The sequence below is a fragment of the Spermophilus citellus genome (assembly GCF_964194105.1).
Source record: "Spermophilus citellus genome assembly, chromosome: 5".
NCBI lineage: Eukaryota > Metazoa > Chordata > Mammalia > Rodentia > Sciuridae > Spermophilus > Spermophilus citellus.
Genome location: NC_138186.1, coordinates 123,288,296 through 123,308,094, shown reverse-complemented (window position 1 = coordinate 123,308,094; position 19,799 = coordinate 123,288,296). Strand labels below are relative to the sequence as shown.

At 37.8% G+C, this 19,799-nt stretch overlaps 1 protein-coding gene across 3 annotated transcripts in view; it reads right to left on the bottom strand.

Moving 5' to 3' along the window:
* The window catches only part of DSE (dermatan sulfate epimerase), a 74,314-nt gene extending 67,512 nt beyond the window's left edge, over positions 1–6,802 (bottom strand). The window contains exon 1 of one of the 3 annotated variants that reach the window (XM_081296343.1): positions 6,366–6,802. The gene's annotated coding sequence lies outside the window, so the exon portion shown is untranslated. The remainder of the gene's footprint in view (positions 1–6,365) is intronic. The other 2 variants (XM_081296347.1, XM_081296348.1) reach the window with 2 other exon arrangements.
* Between the last annotated feature and the right edge of the window lie 12,997 nt (positions 6,803–19,799).

Genomic DNA, 19,799 nt, shown 5'->3' with positions numbered 1-19,799 from the left:
AAGGCTGAAGGAATCCTAAATGATTGATAAGTTAGTAAATACTTTGTTCTAATAAAAATGATAAGTAGAAACTGCAAAAGCAACTTTAATTTAAAACAGAAAACCTGACAATGCCTTCTACATTCACATAATCAAATCATTTTTAATTTTTAACATTTTCAAGTTTAGATGAGTTGAAGTCAAGTCTCAGAAGACAAAGTCTAACATTTCAAGACAACCTCATTTAAACTCTTCCGGAGAACTCAAAGACCTCCTTCAGAAATCCATCTTCAAGGATAAAAACATTCAGAAAAACTTCCTTGTATTTAGTATAAATCCCTCTCGATGCTTACTATAAGTCAATTTCCCCCTTCTTTTTCTTCAGGGAAGATAGAAAACAGCTGTTCAACATTCTCTTTCACTCTACTTTTTCCTTCCTGCCAGGACAATCCCCCCTTGAGAGAAGTGAAAACACTGCAGGTGTTTCAAAAATCCAGCTGGTCTTTATCTGCCTGTCCATGGGGCTGGAGAACCTAGTCCCATTCATACCTCCCAGAGTTATGTCATTAAACTGCAAAGGCCATAAGAAAAGGTTTTCCCCAGAATCTGTGGAATTCTGGAAATCCAATGCTTATAGGCTGTTTAAAATAGCTTTAAAACTACTAGCTATCTAAGTAAGGTAAAAAAAAAAAATTAATGATAAAAATCTTAGGACACTAACACAGCACCTAGATAATAGATGACCTCAATAACATTAGCTTCCTTGGGGTAGAAAAAGATGGATTTTAATATTTCACACAGAATTCTGTTGTGTCATCCAAACAGATATATTCAAACAGTACAGATTCAAGAACAAAAGTTTATAATTAGAACTGCCTAGGAAAGTAAGCTGTGCTTTCTTGCAGCCCAGCATCTTGGTCTTTACCACCACTCTGCTCTGTGTTGGGTGTTGAGTGCACATTGGCATGAAATATTTTTAAACTACTTAGTGATTTTTATTATGCAGTTCTTGAATTTCTTGTCTTTGATGCAATTTTCTGGCTGTAACTTTAGAGATGCAGTAATCCTTTTGATACTCTAATTGAAAAGAGTACTCTGTAAACAATAGTCAATTTCTAGTCAGCTATTCCTCAAATGAGTAATCAATACTGGATTAATGGCATAATCTGTAGATTATTACATTTTGCACCAAAATTTGTACGACAAACACTGTTACCTCCTACTTCAGGAATTGCTAACAAATATCCTCATTTTCCCTTGCAATAGCCATTTGACAGCAATAGTAAAGCCAGTATACTGCATGCATATTCCATCAATAAAAATATTATAGGCCCACAAGCCTGCTGAGCCCATTTCCTTTATAAATTTCCTTTTAAGAGTTATGAAATGCTGATTCAACTTTGTTGTGGTATAATTTCTGCATGCATTAAATGCCTGTTGCTTAGGAGCTGTTTGTTGTACATGAAAAAATATGCAAATACCAGATTTAATCAACAGACACAATTTATAACTCTATGGTATATAAGTAAATAGAGAGAGATATGCAATGAGTATTTCAAATGGAAAGATGTAAAGACACCTTTTTAATTTGAATGTGAATCTATTAAATTACTACTAAAAGAGTAAGAATGCTAGCTTAAAATACTAGTATTTTAATATAATTACCCTACTTACTATCTTTCACACTAATTGGGGAGAAGAGAGGTACTATTAATTCTACATATACCCCCAAAAAAGTTTTTTTGTTTTTCTGGGGTTTTCTTAACGTGCAGACACATTCATGTAGTGGCAAACTCTTTCTGACCCTGTCTAGGACAAAACAGATAAGATACAAACAACCCATAATTAATATGTCATGTATGTGTAATTAAAATCTAATTGCATAAATGTCTTTTGTTAACGTTTTTTATAACATGACTAATGGTTGTAGCTATTCCCAAATGTAGATGCCAAGGAAAATCATGCTTATTATCAATATTGTCTGTAGATTCTATGTATTACCGAAGAGGGAAGTTCTGTTCTTTCATAATTTCTAACATTTGATGACAACATTCACCAAGATCACATTTACAGAATTTTCTAAGAAAGATAAAATGAACAGAAGGAAGTTCAGTGATTATTATAATACACATTAAAATTCACAGTGTATTCTGATTTAAGAACTGAACAAACTATTCCTTTCAAGAAGTAAACAGCCTCAACAATCTTTTCTTTCTAAATTAAAATCATTCCCTTCCTCTTCTGAAATCTCTAACAGGCTTTCTGAACGCTGCTCCTCCAGCAGGTTTATACTCTTCTGGGCATGTGAAAGAGGATCTGGAATCCACACCCTCAACAGGCTGCAGCTTGCCTACATATGGCAACACTATTGGTAAAGCAAGGACAGTAAAAGACAGAAGCCAGCTAATGAGAATGGAGAGATGAGCCCAGGACTCTGCAGGAATTTAGAAGAGGCCTCAACAAGGAATCCTTACAAGACACAGGAAGAGATACAGAAGAGTGGAAGAGCAGGGGGCTGCAGAAAGGCAGTCTGTAAACAGTCAGTTACAGAAGCCTGGGAAGCACATAAACATTCTAGGGGAATGACAGTTCATGAGCAGCAGTGAGTAATAAAAGGGATAATAAAGTAGATATATAGGAAAATGAAATCTAAGAGTCTTTAATAATATGAATTTGGAGTCACAACAGAGAAAAGTAGCATTAAATGTGCAATTTATGTTAATTTCATGTTTAAATTGCGCTACTAATTACTTGTAAAATGATAGACAAGACTTACATTCAGTATTTCTATTTCCACACTACCAAAATGAAGATAAGACATCTGTTCTACATCACCCTTCATTTCCACTAGGCTAAAATATAACATTATTAGCATTCTTTGATGAGGGGGGAGGAATGCCGAGTCAATTTGAAATGCAATTAAATATTTGTGTACACAAGTATTTTGTATCATCTATCAGGGACTTTTCCTTTCCTTCAACTGTCTAAATGCACATGGGTTTAAAAGTGTGAGTTTATTGATACTAATAGCCCCTCTTTATTCTATTCACAATACTTTCTATTTCTCTTCTACTTTAATTATTTTTTAAATGCTTCACCATGAGCTACCCAAGCCACTCCTCTATAAATAACTAGAATTGTAAAACAACTAAAGTTAGAAGAGCAGAATTTGGGATCACATTTATTTATCATATACATAGAAAAATTTGCTTTAGAGAATAATTATTTCAATCAAAAATATTATTCACTTAATATAAAGTCTAATTTTCAAAAGGGAATTTCCAGTTAAAATTCAGCAGTAAAGTTGAAAAGACTTTTTGAAACATCATTTCTCATTTTTGCTGTCACCAAATAGAAACATGTACCTGTAGCTCAGGAATCTGAGATTCTAATCTCTACTTCCCGTTCTCTCATTAATTCAGGGTATGAATGTCACAGGAAAACAGTTTCCCTTTTCCAAATTCTGAGCTTAGCACTTGTCTCATTCCCTGGTTGGGCACCAACTCCAGATCTACAGAATTCTGTTGTGCCATCCAACATTTTCTGGTAGTTTTGTGGCCTCCAGAGTTTTATTCTATAAATCACTATAGGGGAAGATACTGTAATTCCAAAATAAGAAAACTTTAAGGCAATTAATATAGTAATAAGAACTGTTAGAGGAAAAACAAAAACAAAAACAAAAAAAACAAACCCTGCCCTTCACTTGGACATTCTTTCAATAAGGTTGCTGCTCCTGGAAGCTCCTCAGGTACCTTACTCACTCCTTCATAATAACAAAGATCAGCTCCTCTCTGTAAAGGGAATCACGTGTCCTCTATGATGAAGTTCCCTCTACTACAGCTTCTGCTTCTCCTCCAAGGACTGCCATAAACACATCCCACAACAATAATAGTATTTTTCTTTTTAATTGAGGAGGCTGTGGATGTGATGAAAAGGTATAAGAATATCTGCTATACTTACAAACGTACTAGTGTCTTAAGTAATATTTTATATATGCTTCAACTACAAAAATATCATCTTTTGATAATTTATTTAACTCTTTTGAAAACAAAGATTACCCATTATTAAAACCTCAGTTTAAATATTTTACCTTCCTTTTTTCCTCTCCAGTCTTTTATTAAAATCATGACACAGATTGAGACTTGTATAATTTCTTTCATGCAACACACAGTGATCCAAGGAAAGTAGAAATAAAAAACAAAGTAGCCTATCACAAATAACATTAAGAAATGTATAAAGCAACATTTTGTTAACTGCAGAATGCATTTTCATCTATGGTCACAAAATACTTTCTCAGTGATTAAAACAAGATTTTTTAAAATATGTTTATTTTTATTTATTTATATGTGGTGCCGAGGATCGAACCCAGGGCTGCATACATGCTAGGCAAGCGCTCTACCGCTGAGCCACAACCCCAGCCCAAAATGAGATATTTTAAATGAAGCACTGGGAAACATCTGTGAAGTTAAGAACTTCATCTCAGGATGTCCACCAGGTTCTCCCAGAGCAGTGCTACCAGATATTGGACTGGACATACCATCTCACTAAGATGCACAGTTCTAACTTACTGTTGAACTACTTTCATCAAATACTGAAGTAAATGCACACACAAAGATTAGTCACTAAGATGGTTCTGACCTTACCTGACAAATCTAGCTGATTTTTCTTAGCAAGTGTTTTCCCTCCACTAGGCCTCAACCTCATAGGAAGGAACTTAAAACACTGTCTACCCAGCAGGATCACGAAAGGAATCTACCCCATCATGCAAAAGCCCATATTGTATTTTGCTGCAAATTTCCCTCTTTGTCTAGTTCTTTTTTTCCCCCAAGAGTCCCCTTTTTCCTGGGTGACTGTACTATCATTTTTAAATCTGAATATTAGAATGTGATTTGTAGGCCACTGTTACTATTTAACTAAAACTTAATGAAACTGATACTGACATCATATACCTGTCAATGAAAAATAACTCAAATTCTGAAGGGCTGCTCATATGTTTTTCTTTCTTTTTACTTTGCAGTTCCAAGAAGGCTAGAGCTGTTTCTCATGTACCTCTGTATGTTCCTTTATTTAACAGCCCTCTCTTGCATTTTCCCTAAACCCACACAGGGGGTCACAAGGTGAGGGAGACATGGAATTCAATTTTCTGTTTTTTAAAAATAGATCTCACCTACATACTCCACCAAAGGTCTTATGTCTGTATAGCAACCTTAAAGGAAAAAAGAAACATGTCACACTCATAAATAATCCTATATTTCTTCCATGCACATTTCATTTTTGTGACCCCATTTAGTAGCACAATCTGAATATTCTATAAAATATTTAATCTCAATATTTCATTTCATAGAGATTGTCCATTTATTGAGAAATCAAAACGCGAATTCTTGAAAGGTTAAATTCTATAATGCAAAACATAATGAAAATATTTATAAGTGAGAATCTATATTTATTTCAAATTTAATGTAATATAAACTAAAGCATGAGGAGGGGAAAAGGTTTTAAAAGAACTTTATTTCGCAAAGGTCCCTAGAAAATTAACGTGTCATATTTCCTGACTTAAAGAATTCCAGATAAATGAGGTTCACCTCATACTTCTGGAACAGTGGACTGAGTTTTAATCTTAATGCCAGCCGGCCTAACAGGAGGTTGCTGGCTTAAATGAAAGATGAAAAGTTCTCAGGTCACAAACAGCTCAGATTCCAGGGCGACAGATGCTGAGCCCATGTGGCATCGCTTACAACGCTCCCCAGTCAGTGAGTCAACCCCCTGCCTGGGGCCGCCTCGGCGGTGAGGTTTACCAACAGTTTCTCTGATTGTCGGTGGAGCCAAGGAGCGCTGGAATCCAGCATCTGGGAGAGGCTCGCGACGTGCTCCTTCGGCTTCCTCAGCCACAAAGTCGATCTGCCAGCGCCAGGAAAGGTACACAGGACCACCACTACCCCGGGCTGGCGCGCATACGGAGGGAAAGGAGTGGACGAATCTGTGCCACCCAACCCGGCAGAAAGAAGCCGAAGCCCCCAGGGCCGTCCGGGAAATCGCAGCTGGGCCAGGCAGCCCGGATGCACCAAAAGCGATCCCGGGTTCCTACGGGGGGCCGGGCTTGGTGCTGGCTATTCAAGGAGTAGAAAGGACTAACAGCTGCCTTTGAGGGAAGCCCACGCCTCGGGTTTCACGCCTCGGGCGCCCTTGGGGAGTCCAGCTCAGCCGGCCCGGGCGCGCAGCCCGCTGCGCGCGGCGCCCAGCAGGGACGTGGCTCTTTGCTTCCCGGAGGCTCCCGGCCAGGCCCGCAGGCGACCCGCCCGAGACTCTGGAAAAAAGTTGTGCGGCTCGGGACCCACAGCAGCACCCGCCACGCGCCCCGGCCGCCCTGCGCGCGCGCCTCTGCTTACCGCTCCCAGCCGAGGCTCCGTCCTCTCCCGCGTCGCCCCCTCAGCCTCGAGCTCCTTCCCGCCCCAGTTACTCCAGGGCGCCCGGGCCCCCGGCCCGCCAGGAGCCGAACCCTCAACGCGACCGCCGCTCCATGGGTGCCGGTGGGGCGCCGCGCCCCGGGATGCGCCGCTGCAGCCTCGGGAGGCGCTACTGCGAGCCGGGCCAGAGCGGGTGGGTGGGGTGTGGGCGAAAAGGGGGCGGAGGGCGGTACGCGGCGGCCGCTGAGGCTGGGCTGGAGGGAGGAGGAAACCGCAACGTCAGCAGAGCCTGGGGAGGCGAGGATGGGGAAGGGGAAACTAGGACCCCTCCCCTGGCCGAACCCCGACCTCCGGCCCTCCCTGCGCTCTCCTCCTCTTCTCCCGGGTTCGCCTCCTGGAGCTGCGCTTGGCCTTCCCCACCACCGGCCGGACTCCGGGCACCCCTGCCCTGCCAGGCCTCTTTGGCTCTAACTTGCTCTGTATAGTTTCTTAGAACGCAAATGCTTCAGGTTCGACTCTGGGATCCCACCCAAAGGAAAGATAACTTTTGGAGGCCAGAGAGGAAGAGCTGATGCTTCCCTGCAGCCCCCAGAGAGCAAACCTACTGCTTTCCACAGCTTCCAAAATAGTGACTTTCCCGTTTCTCCCGCACTCGGTTTTACTCCCAAAGAGAAGGAAATCACCTAATCAGAAGCAGTTCTCGCTTTGACTGCACCACAAAATACACTAAATCCGGAAGCACTAAGCCCTGCATACTGAACAGATTTTAATCATAAAAGATAAAGGGTTGGGAGCAGAGCATTTGATGTTTGCAACTCACAAGAGGAAATTTCATTATCTTATAACATGGGTGTGTGTGTGTGTAAAAGGAGGCTGGGGAGATCCCTCATCTACCCAAGTTCTTCAGGTGGAGCATTTGCCACCTTAGTAGTTACAGCCTTTTGGAGAAAAGTTTCCTCATGTTTTGTTAAAAGTAGACAAACACAACCTAGTTCAACCAGGCCCCAGGGAGTTGTTAGATCTGACCAGGGACATCACCTGGGGTAACCCCCCACCCCCGCCCCGCAGTGAGCAGTAATTAGCCTACCAAATCTCGGTACAGAGATGATAGATGTGTGGGCTATTTACCCAGTTCATTACAATGGAAGGTGTTTTACTGGGGAAAGTGTTTTTCTCACTGTTTGCTTTCAAGAACTTTATTTTGAGTTCTGAAAGGCCCCCTCCTTCCATTCCCTTTGGCCTCAGAGGTTCCAAAAACCTAAAGGAGCTTCTATCCATCTACATTTTTAGAAAAATAGGGGATGTCTACTTTTCTCTTCTTTTCAGAAATTGTGTTTAAAAGATTCCTCACAAGCAGGTCTGGGGGGAATGGTCTTTTTAAAGTTGTTAAATGTTCACTCAGGTAAATCACTGATTTGCACACATTTTCTTATGTGTTAGAGATGGACTGTGGAGGAGAGAAAGGGCTCTAGAACTTAGAATTTGTCTTAATATGATTCAAATCCTTACTTTGCAATTTACAGTGAACTGTGGAAAGCTAAGTTAAATTCAGTCTTCGTTTCCTAATCTGTAGTATATATAGAGAGATAATACCTCCACTGAATAGTTACAGAGGGGATGCATTAAAAATGGCTAATATTTATTGAGAGTTTGCTACATGCCACGCACAATGCTAAGATATTTACATCTACTAATTATTAGGATAAATTGTGTAAATGCCTAGTAGTATGTAGTCCATTTGTTAATTTCCACTTATCTTTTCAAATTTGGAAGATATCTTAGAGAAAACATCTGGTTTAATTTATTTAGCTTCCCAACAAATTGTGTTTTTGTTTGTTTGAGTCAGGTTTTTGCTATTTTTCCCAGGCTGGGCTCAAACTTGAGACCCTCCAGTCTCAGCCTCCTGAGTAGCTGAGATTGCAGGCAGGTAGTAAGTACCACACTCACTCCAAAAAGTAACCTTCTAGTCAGTTATTCTCCAACCTAATACCTTAGAATCATCAGCTATTATAAATTTTTTTATTAGACCAATAAATCAGGATTCCTAGGGAAGGGTCTAAGCATCAGCAGAGTCAACATTTTAAAATCTCTTTCCACTTGATTATAACTCACAATCAGTATTGAGAATTCTCGACAGGAGGCAGTACCTACTGTCATTTACCATTGCTTGACTTGGAAATCTGCCTCTGGATGACATCCACTTTTGGAAAGAGCCCCCATTACAGTACGTCTCCATAAATCTGCAATTCTGCCTTCTGAATCTACAGGGTGCATGTAGCCTTGGTTCTAAAGAAGAATGCTTCAATTTGCCTAGGTAAATACCCACCTCCATCAACGTTTCTTTATCCTTTGGACTTTGCCAAGATCCCTCTCAAAACCTTATCTCAAGAACTGAATTAAAGCTTTCATCCAAATGGCAGAGTAGAATGATGTTAAATGCTTTGTTCTAATTACTATATTTTTCTTCTAATTATATTACCCCCATTGATTCTTATATTACAATCTACTAAAACCCTAAAGTGGTAAACTGTTTTTCAGAATCACTGCTACTTCTCTCCAACCAATAGACATTGCAGTTTGTGTTCAACACTTACATGTGCTTCTAGTGAATTTTACTGTGTTAAATTTGGCCTCTTTAGCTTGTTGATATGTTGGGTACTATGGGCATAATTGAGAAAGTCTATCTCCCAATTTTACAAGCTCTGCAAATCCAGTTCTGTATACATTTAAGTTCTTGTGTTCAGGTACTTTCCACTGCCAACTGACACAGATTTCTCATGCTGTTGCATATTCTTATCAACCGAGGACCCATGTTTCCTAGGCATATTTTCTTCCCTGTCCCTGGACAGCAGCATAGTGTGCATAGGTGCATGGCACCTTTACAAGAATTAGAAAAGGGTACCCTCACCCTCACCCCAATTGAAAGATGAGAAAAAGTGAGCCCTTTCTCCCAGATGCAGCTGCAAACAAATAGCAGATGCACTTTGTTAGATGTCTTTGTTCTATTGGTATAGCAACACTGTCAAAAAGGAAATGACTACTACTTAGTGAATTCTTGTTAACTTCTACTTAATTACTCCTTTCTTTTTTTCTAAATGCCTGTTACATTAATAATAGATTTATTAATTTTGTTCAATGTAAAAAGTCTCTTTTCTTGGTTTCAAGATAAGAAGTCTCTTATCTTGGTTTCAGCTTTTTTCTTGAAAATTTGTACATCTGTCCATCTCCGATTTTTAGTGTTCATCTCTTTCTGTGGATTCTAGTTGCAATTGGTAAAATCTCCTTGCTGAGATATAAAATTTCTGGGTAAGAAGAGTTAAGGTTTAGAGACCCAGGATATTTTCTTACAACTTCTTTTCTCTTAGTTTCCAGTTTATTCTTAGGAAGTTTATTTTACCTTTTTAGTTCAATGTTGTTGTAGTTCAATAGAAAAAAAGGGAATTCTTTCTATTTTTGAGGTCATTTATATAGAGCAGAGGCATCCCTTTTATGTTCCTGCTGGACCAAATTAATTAATTAATTTATTAATTTGCCAAGTGCAATGGCTCAGGCCTATAATCCCAGCAGCCCAGGAGGCTGAAGCAAGAAGATTATGAGTTCAAAGCCACCCTCAGCAGTTTAGCAAGACTGTAAGCAACTCAGAGAGACCCTGTATCAAAATTAAAAAATAAAAAGCGCTGGGGATGTAGTTCAGTGGTTAAGCACCCCTGAGTTCAATTCCTGGAAAAAAAAATAAAATATATATATATATATATATATATATATATATATATATATATATATATATATATATTGTTGTCATTGGTTTATTCCTGGTTCTAGCTAACAGACACCAATGTTATAAGGCTATTACAGTTAGATGGTTTCTGTTCTCTTATTGAGTTTAATTCACTCAATTAAACTAAAATCTACCATATAGGTTTTAACCAGTCATGGCCCAGGACTGTATAACTGCTTCAATTCTTAAAACATATTTTTCTCCTCAGGTAAAATTTATTCTCTTTGTGAATCTCCTTACCCTCTACCTATACATTTTCTCATTCTTGAGTTATTGAAGAGGGATGATTATTTGGCTTGTTCAAGCCATTTTGCCCTCTGGTTGTACTTATTCAGTGACAATCTCCTTGAGCTTCCTCTTCCATTTCTGACCCAGCCAGACATCCATTGAAACTTCTCCAGACTTCCCCACTCAGGTCTTCTTTCCTGGCTTTTCTAGCCCTGGCCTGCTCTTCTTCACTACTGAACCTGTTCTGCTGCTACAGCTCAATCCCAAATGACTCAAGCTCCCTAACCATAGTTTTCATCATTAAAACAAAATGAAATACTTACCTACATTGCTAATCATAAATGAGCTCCACCTCCACCCTGAGCCACAAGTTTACATACACTTCTCCTTCAGGTACATATTTCCTGGCCTCACAATCTTCTGACAGATGATTGAGTACAGCAAGCACATCTACATGTGTCTTATTTTATTCTCACAGATACTGATGTGGGTATTATATCATCTGACAGATGAGGGATCAGACTCAGAAAGTTGAAGTGAATTTCACAAAACAAATAGCTCAGACCATAAATGATTAAGTTTGTTAATATCAAGTCCATCCCCTTTCCACTAAATCACCTCATATAATTTGCAAAAGTATAAAGCCCGACTGAAGTTTTGAATTTACTAAGTATTTTTCTAGGTAAACTGAATACATAAGGCCAGAGTAAATCTTTTCATCAGTAACTTAAGCACATGTGATTCCAAAAGCAACTTAATTGCAAGAGACTAAACTTGCCTTTCAGGATGCCAGTTCTCCTATCCCAAGAGAGCTTTACTTTAGAGTTTTGTTTGTTTTCCTTTTATCTTCTTTATTAACCTGTAAGTTTCCGCATGCTAGAAATGTGTCCATTTCTAGATCTCTTCCTCTGATTTAGTAGCACAGCACATATTTATTAAATTAGAATGCAGTTTCAGATTGCAGCTGTGTCCCAGTCTAGATACAATCATGGAGAATTTACTGTGTCCATCAACTAAGAGGCTGGATTTTGAGATTGAACAAAACTGGGCTCAAATTTAGACTCTGTCATGTCAGTGTATGGCTTGAGACAGGCAATCATTTAACATATTTTAGTTCTACTTTCCTCATGAGTAGAAGTCTAATATTTGTACTTATCTCATTCGCTATAAAGAGTAAATAAAACATTGCATATGTGCCTGCCTGGCAAGGAGTGAGAACTCAGTAAATGTTGTTTATTATCACAGTTTATTAATCAGTCTTTGTGGACTGAAATGTGCCTGGTTTTGTTTGTTTGTTGGGCGTTTTTGTTTGATGGATTGATTCTTGCATGATAAATACCTGGCTGTTTTAGTCAGCTTTTTTGCCACCACATCTAGAAGACCCAACCAGCACAACTGTAGAGGAGAAAAAGTTCATTTGAAGGCTCACAGTTTCAGAGATTCTAATTCTTCAGGGCTGCACGTGAGGCTGAACATCATGGCGGAATAGCAAAGGGAAGTAGCTCCCATCATGATCAGGAAGCAAAGAGAGAGTCTCCACTTATCAGATACAAATATATACCCCAAAGCCATGCCCTAATTCCCATCTCCTCCAGCCACACCCTACCATTTCAATTACCACTCAGCAAGCCCCTATCAGGGGATTAATTCATTGATTACGTTAAGACTCTTACAATCCAATCATTTCTCCTCTAAACCTTCTTGTACTGTCTCACATGTGAGCTTTTGGGGGACACCTCACATCCACACTATAATACTGAACTTCACATCATAATATTTTACTTTATCAGAACCAATTAAGGTGAATTACACACTACCATCTAACTCTGCCAAAAGTAGTTGAGATTACACCAGTTTTATACCAGCTGGTAAACCAAGCCTTATGGGATTTTGTATTGTAAGATTCAAAAGAAGATAAGAAGTGGCCCTTGCACTATTCTGTAATACAAAATCTAACCCCTGACTGTACAATAGTATCACCTGCAAATACCTAGCACAGCTGGTCTTACCCTCAGAAATTCTGGCTTAAATCTTAGGATGCAGCTTAAGCATCCTGCTTTTAAAGGTACCAGATGGTTCTTTTGAATGTGCAGTCAGAGATAGAACCAATGTTACACATAACAGTGGTCCCCAAGCCTTACTGCACATAAAACTTCAGAGAATATTTAAAACTTCTGATGTCCAAACTGTAGACTATACTAATAAAATAATAATTCCCAAAGATTTAAAATTCTTGTTGTTCTAACATTCAGAAAATTTGGGAACATGTGTTCTATAGGACTGTTGCTAAATATGCACTCAAACTAAAGAAGTGTTGATTAAAAAATTCTTATTTGCTCATTTGTTCCGGTGTAATAATTGTATAAAATGTTATGAAGATTGATTTTATTCACTAATGTATTTCTTTCTAAATAATTTTTATTGGCTATGCAATTTAGGAAAAATAATTTGATTTCAATTTTGGCTGATATAATGAAGTTGATTTCACATTGCAGTTAAGGTTTCATTTCACACTTTAGCTGCCTATTAGACATAAAGAATTCCAATAAAATATTTAACATTGAGGCCATTTGGACATCTCCTTCTGCTGATGAGATTAATTATGGTAAGCAAAGAAGATCTAAGCTATATTATATATATAGTATCTTAGATGAGGAATAATTGACAATTTGCTAATGTTAAATTTGAGGATGGTAGTCCATTGACATGATTTGATATCCTTTTCTTATTTAACACCAAAGAATATACAGTTTCTTCTGTGTTTTATTTCATTTTTGTGATTTTTTTTAAAGAGTGCTATTTTTGAGAATTTTTATTTATCATGGCCATTTGGATAATACTACCATTTTTCTAATGCTAAAATAACAAAATTTAAAAGCCTAACTACAGACAAGAAAGCTAATGCATGATAACAAGTCCCATTCATAGTGGGAAGATTAATATCATGTTGTGAAGATTAGCCATGAAATATATACAAATATTGCTTTCTGATCGGTTATTAAGCAAGTAGCCACTGTTATAAGTAGAACTAGAAAACAGGTTACAATAATCATGGATTATAGTATATTAGGAAAGTTCTTTAAACTGAATTTATCTGAATTGGGCAAATATTCATGTGGTTTGGGGGAAGATGATTGGGTTAATATTAGAAACTGAAAATTCTGAGTTCTAAGATAAGGTCATTTACAAATTTGGTATAACTGCAGAAGAAATTATTTCTCTTTTTGTTTTTCTAACTTTGGGATATTAAGCAATAGCAGAAGCCATGATAACATGGCAAATAACTTAATCCCTTTGAGTTTTAGTATCCTTAGTTATAAATGAAAGAAACTGGCCTAGTTGTTCTCAATTCCAGTTATACTTTAGAATCACTTAAGAAACTTCTAAAAATATAACAATGCCTCGTACTATCCCCCAGACAAACAAAAATAGAACTTCTGGGGGATACGGCTTACTCAAGTGAAGTCTGGGCTACTATAATGAAATGCCATAGACTGGGTGACAACAGAAATTCATTTCTCATCATTCCGAGACTGGGAAATCCAAAATCAGGATGATAGCCAATTCAGTTTCTGATGAGGGCTTTTCTCCTGACTTGATGAGAGTAGCTTCTGGTTGTGGTTTCATATGGACTGTACATTGAGATTCTCTCTTAATCCCTCTTATAAGGTATTACCTTTATGACTTCATTGAACTTAATTATCTCCTAAAAGCCGGTTTTAGTCCATTTTTTGTCACTGTGACCATCATACCTAATAAGAAAAATGTAGAGGATGAAAAGTTTATTTTGGTTCATGGTTTCAGAGGTTCAGTCCATGGTTGGCCAATTCTGTAGCTCTGGGTCTGAGGCAAGGCAGAACATCATGGTAGAAAGGCAGAGAGAAGCAGCGTAGGACAGGCAACCAAGAAGCAAAGAGAGAGTTCTGCTCACCAGGAAAAAATATATATCCCAAGGCATTCCCCCAGTGAGCTATCTCCTCCAGCCACACCCTACCTGTCTACAGTTACCTACCTGCCCAGTTAATCCGTATCAATCATTTCACCTCTGAACATTCTTACATTGTCTCACATCTGAGCTTTTGAGGGAAACCTTATATCTAAACCATAACAAGCCCTTTCTAAAAATATAATCACATTTGGAGTGAAAAATCACACGAATTTGGGGGAAAACAATTCAGTCTATACACTTGGGATCATTAAATTTTTCAGATCCAAATTCAAATCTTCTGAATTAGATTCTTTCAGGTTGAAACCCATAAGTATGTGCTTTTAAAATGAAACTCTGTTGTTAAGGGCCAGGCTGTATGGGCAATGACCAAACAGACTCCATTTTACCCTGAGACTCCATATTATGTAAGAAATGCTTCTCCCATAGGAAAGCCTTGCCTCTGTGCCCATTAATAGTTACCTGGCATAACATCTTGGCAACACAAAATAGCAATTCTTATACAACAAAAAATTGTTCTCTTTGGTTTCCATTTTTCTTGGGCAACGTACTTTGTCAGAGATTGATTGTCTAGACGTTGGTAACCATTCTCTCTAACTTGTACTGCACTAGGATCATTTTGACACCTTTCCCTTCTTCTTGCTTGCTGCTATGTTAACCTGGAAAGTCCCAGGGGAAATGCCAGTGTACCCATTGCATTGTCTCACTAACTGCCCAGTTCAGCTTCTGTACCAGCTTGCTTACAGCTACATCAACCAGATGTGGGTTTTGCAGTTTTTGCCTTTAAATATCCTAAAACACTCAGGCTAGGGGCTGTTCCTTACAGAGACAGTTATGAGTCCTGTGGGAGTAGTTGATGTACAGCCAGCTAAATAAAGACTCTTCAATCTGGACAAAACTGGGACTTGGTGTGTTTTCTGAGTGACCTGGCCCACAACACTATTGGTAAATCTTATGTACTTCTGAGTTTGAGGACCACTAGCCTGGACCACTAACCCAGGCTGTTTGTCCTTACATTAGGCCGTGTATTTGAATCACTTAGAGAATTATAAAATTTTGATACCTCAGTACTGTCCCAGAGATTCTGATTTAATTATTGTAGAGGCACAGCCTAAGAAAGTTTTAAAGCTCTGAAGGTGAATCCAATCTGAGAGTCACTGGTGTAGAAGGTCTCTGAAGGTCTGTAAAGGTCTTTAAGGGTCTTTTCAGTCTAAAATGATATGAATTTTAATATAATGACATCTATATTATTAATATAATACAATAAATAATCTACATAATGTGCATCAGGAGAATGATAGGACAACTCTAGTTTGTAGCTCTAGACACAACTCACATTAGTAGCTTTTATTAAACATTTGGTGATATAATACATTTAACAAGAAGTTTTTGAGACTTCTTGTTATTTTGATAGTACATTTACTGAATGTATGTTTATTTATTTTGTGATAAAAATCAAAGATTTATTGGTTGGTCAATGTCTTTCCATGGGAGAAGACTAAATTCAGAGACAAGGAGTAATTCTTTTTTTCAGTGCTGGGGATTGAACCCAGGGCCTCAGAACTATACCTACAGCCCAAGAAGCAAGGAGTAATTCTTAAAAAACAAATATAATGTGATTATTCTGTAGATCTTCAAAAGTCCATTCAACCATAAAAACAAAATAAACATGGGTATTTCTCAACATTAAAACTTGCATTCATTTATATAAATTAAAAATCTCTTTTGATACTAAAATATAAATGACTATATAATAAAATTATAGATGTCATTTCCTCCAGAATTTACAATAATAAGTAGACAAATGGCATTTTAAAATACCTCAAATCACCAGAGCTCTGACCAGTGAACTTAATTGTAATGCCATCAAATATTACCATATAAAAGTGGAAAACTCAATGCCCTGGTATTTTCCTTTTTTCCTCCCTCCCCACCCCAAAGTACATGAGTCATTTAAAAACTCCATTTAAATATTTCAAACTCATCATAGGAATAACTAACTGATGAATCAAAATAAATAATGGTCTTGGAGACAGGAGGGGTAGTGCATGTCTGTAATCCCAGTGATTTAGGAGGCTGAGGCAGGAGGATTAAAAGTTTGAGACCAGCCTCAGCAATTTAGCAAACTCCTAAGCAACTTAGAGACCCTGTCTCAAAATAAAAAGGGCTGAGGATGTGGTTCAGAGATTAAGTGCCCCTGAGTTTAATCCCTAGTACCAAAAAGAAAAAAAAAGATAAAAAAAAACAATAATTTTAAAATCTTGGGGATTAATAGAAGAGTTATTAAGAATGGTATTTGAGTCCTTGATGTAATTACAATTCTGTTTTGATGAGATCAAGGGGAAATATTTTCCAAACATATATACATACTAAGAATTCATAAAGTCGCTGGGAGAGTTAATATTAAATTAGTCCATTCACTCAAAATTTTCAGCTTTAATGAAACGAATATAATGGTATTACCTTTGTTTAAAAGTCCTTCAAAAACTAGCCTTCAGGGCTGGGGTTGTAGCTCGGTGTTAGAGTACTTGCCTAGCATATGTGAGGCACTGGGTTTGATCCTTAGCACCAGATAAAAATAAATAAATAAAAAGGGTTTGTGTCCATTTACAACTAAAAATATATTTTAAAAAACTAGCCTCCAAATACTTACCTTTATGTTTCAATAAGTAAGCATTATCAAGGAAATTACAAATGGAATATTAGAATAGATATCAAGATGGGACTTTCTTTCCAAATGCAGATAGAAGGCAATATTTCTTCTCTTTAAACAAGCTTATAAGTAAAACAAAATTTGGCAGGGTATCATTTGAAAACATTGTTGCCATATTGTCAGTCTGTTCTGTGTAGGTATAACAAAATACCTGAGACTAAGAACTTCATCATGAAGAAAAGAGGTTTATTTAGTTTATAGTTCTGGAGGTTCAAGAGCATGATGCCACCATCCATTGCGCTCTGGTGAAGTCCTTGTGCTGGATGGTATCACAATGGTGGGAGCATATGTGGAAGACAGAGCTCACATGGCAAGCCATGAAACAAGAGACCAGGGAGGAGCAAGGCTTATTCTTTTATAATAATCCATTCTCTCAGGATCTCTGATTGGAAGACCCAATCTGCTGTGAGACCAGCATTCATTCATTCATGAGGGTGGAGTCCTCAATGACTTAAGTGCTTTCCACTGGGCCCCACCTCTTAAAGCTTCCACCACCTAACACTGCCACACTGGAGATCAAGCTCCAGCATATGAACCACATCAAAACCATACCACAAATAAATTATGCTTTCATTGAATGCTATTATGAAAGACTATGGCCTGACAAGAGATCTTCCTCCAAGTCAACAGATATCATTTTATCAGTAGAATGAACTACACAACACAGAACCACAGATGAGCTGAGAATAACATGCTTCAAGAGAAAAGAAAATGTTAAATAATTTTGTAAATTTGTAATCATATTGCATTTTAAAATACCTAAATATTGCCAGACTCTCATCTGTTTCCACCTAATCACATCACCTGTGCTATCTGCTGTATTACAGTATCTATTCTGAGTGTGAAAGAATAGTACTCACTTTAGTATGTCCCTGATCTGGCAGCTGTCCTCTGAAATTAAAACCTTGCTAAGAAATTTCCGGACTTTACAAATATTGACAGTGTTTGCTATACATAGGAAACACAAAACACATAAGTATAGTAGCTGAACTAAAACTGCAAATAGGAAGAAGGGAATATTTAAAAATTTTCATGAAAACAATTAGTAAAATCCATATGACTTAATATTAACCCCTTTGTAATGTCTCTACAATAGTTTAAACAAGCAAACAAAAAACCAGGATGGGAATTGTGGAAGGAGGAATTGGTGAAAGAATGATATCATTTTACAGGGAAACTACAAATGTTTATATAGTAAGTGTTGCCTATTTAGTCTACCATGAAGCCATAAGAATTGTTATGCTGTCTAATAATTTGTTTCTGACATTTTTCTTAAAACAGATTTCCTTTAAGCCTTTTTTATAAAACTGAAAAATAATGGCTAGGTAGATGATCAAGATGCAGAAATAGGTATACATATTAAGTTTCAAAAACAGTGTTTATCTTCAATCTTCATATTGTCTCTTTTGGTCTATTTCATTTAAAAATAAAGATTTTGATCAACTGAATATATTTGAAGACCCACTAATAGGTTGTAACTTAAAAATATTGCACTAGGCTGATTGTGTATGTACAGAGAAATTTTGTTCATGTCTGCTTTCAAAGTTTAAAAGCATATAGGCCTCTGAGAAATAGGAGACTAAAATAGTGGCTTCAGAACTCTTGATAAAAATCTACATAAATCTAACCAATAAACACTTAAGATACGTTGGTGCTTTAACCAAACAAGAAGCAAAAGCAGAGACAATTTTGTTTAAAATCAAACTCTTTGTGGCATTTAGAGGCATACTTATAGTGGCAGAAGGAAACCATATTAAATAGATAGGTTTAAAGCCTAAAGAAAACATACAGGAGCTTTGAAAGTTCCCCAAGAAGTACAATGATCTTCTAACAGAAAGATGCAGTTGTTACAGCTGTTAAGACACCAGGGATTCCGCCTATCCTAGAAGTCATTGATTCCCTAATGAGGAAATCCACCTGGTTAATCACTTTTTCCTGACACTGAAAAGGAAAGCAAATTCCAAGTTCTGCATTTTCCAGACCATGCCCACCATGGTCCATCACCACTTCAACTAACAAAAGAATAGCTTTTCATTCAACAAAGCTGAAAGGAAAATGAGAAATCGAGAGATGGGCAATCGAGAAATGAAGGACAGAGACCAGGCAGAGATACACACAAAGGTTCATTTGTCAAAGCTGACAATTAAAGGCCATTTCTCTATAGAGAGGAGAGAAAGGCCCCAAGATGTTCCAATGTTCAGCTTTTGTGGGGTAGGGGTTTGGAGGTGTAGTTGTGGCGCTATGGGATAGGTTCAGGAGTGCTTGTGTCAGAGATAGGCAAGTGGAAATAGCATTGGATTGGCTTAGGTCGATGGCACCTCGGGGCTTTCCAGAGCAAAGGAGTCTGTTCTGGGATTGGCTTAGGGTTATGATACCATGGGATAGGTCACTAATGGGGGTGGAGGGAGTTCAGGTAAGAGGAAGTACAGGAAAGCAAAACTCATCTCATAAGGTGGCTGCTCAGATGTTAAATCAAGACCCTATAAAAGCTCCATTTATAAGCATTGTATAGATAGTATACATGTGGCCTGGACTGCAGTATTCTGTTCTAGATGTTGCTGATACTGTGATCTCCAAATATGTTCTTTTTCTTTTTTTCTTTTCACAGAGTGATTATCATTGTCCTGGATTTCTGTGGTCAAAAACAGTCAGCAGCAGTAAAAGACGGCTATAAATGATGTGGGAAAAAGCCCTGATCAGAAGTGTTTGCCACATTGGATACACAACTTTGAAGCCAAGCAAAGAGGGCCC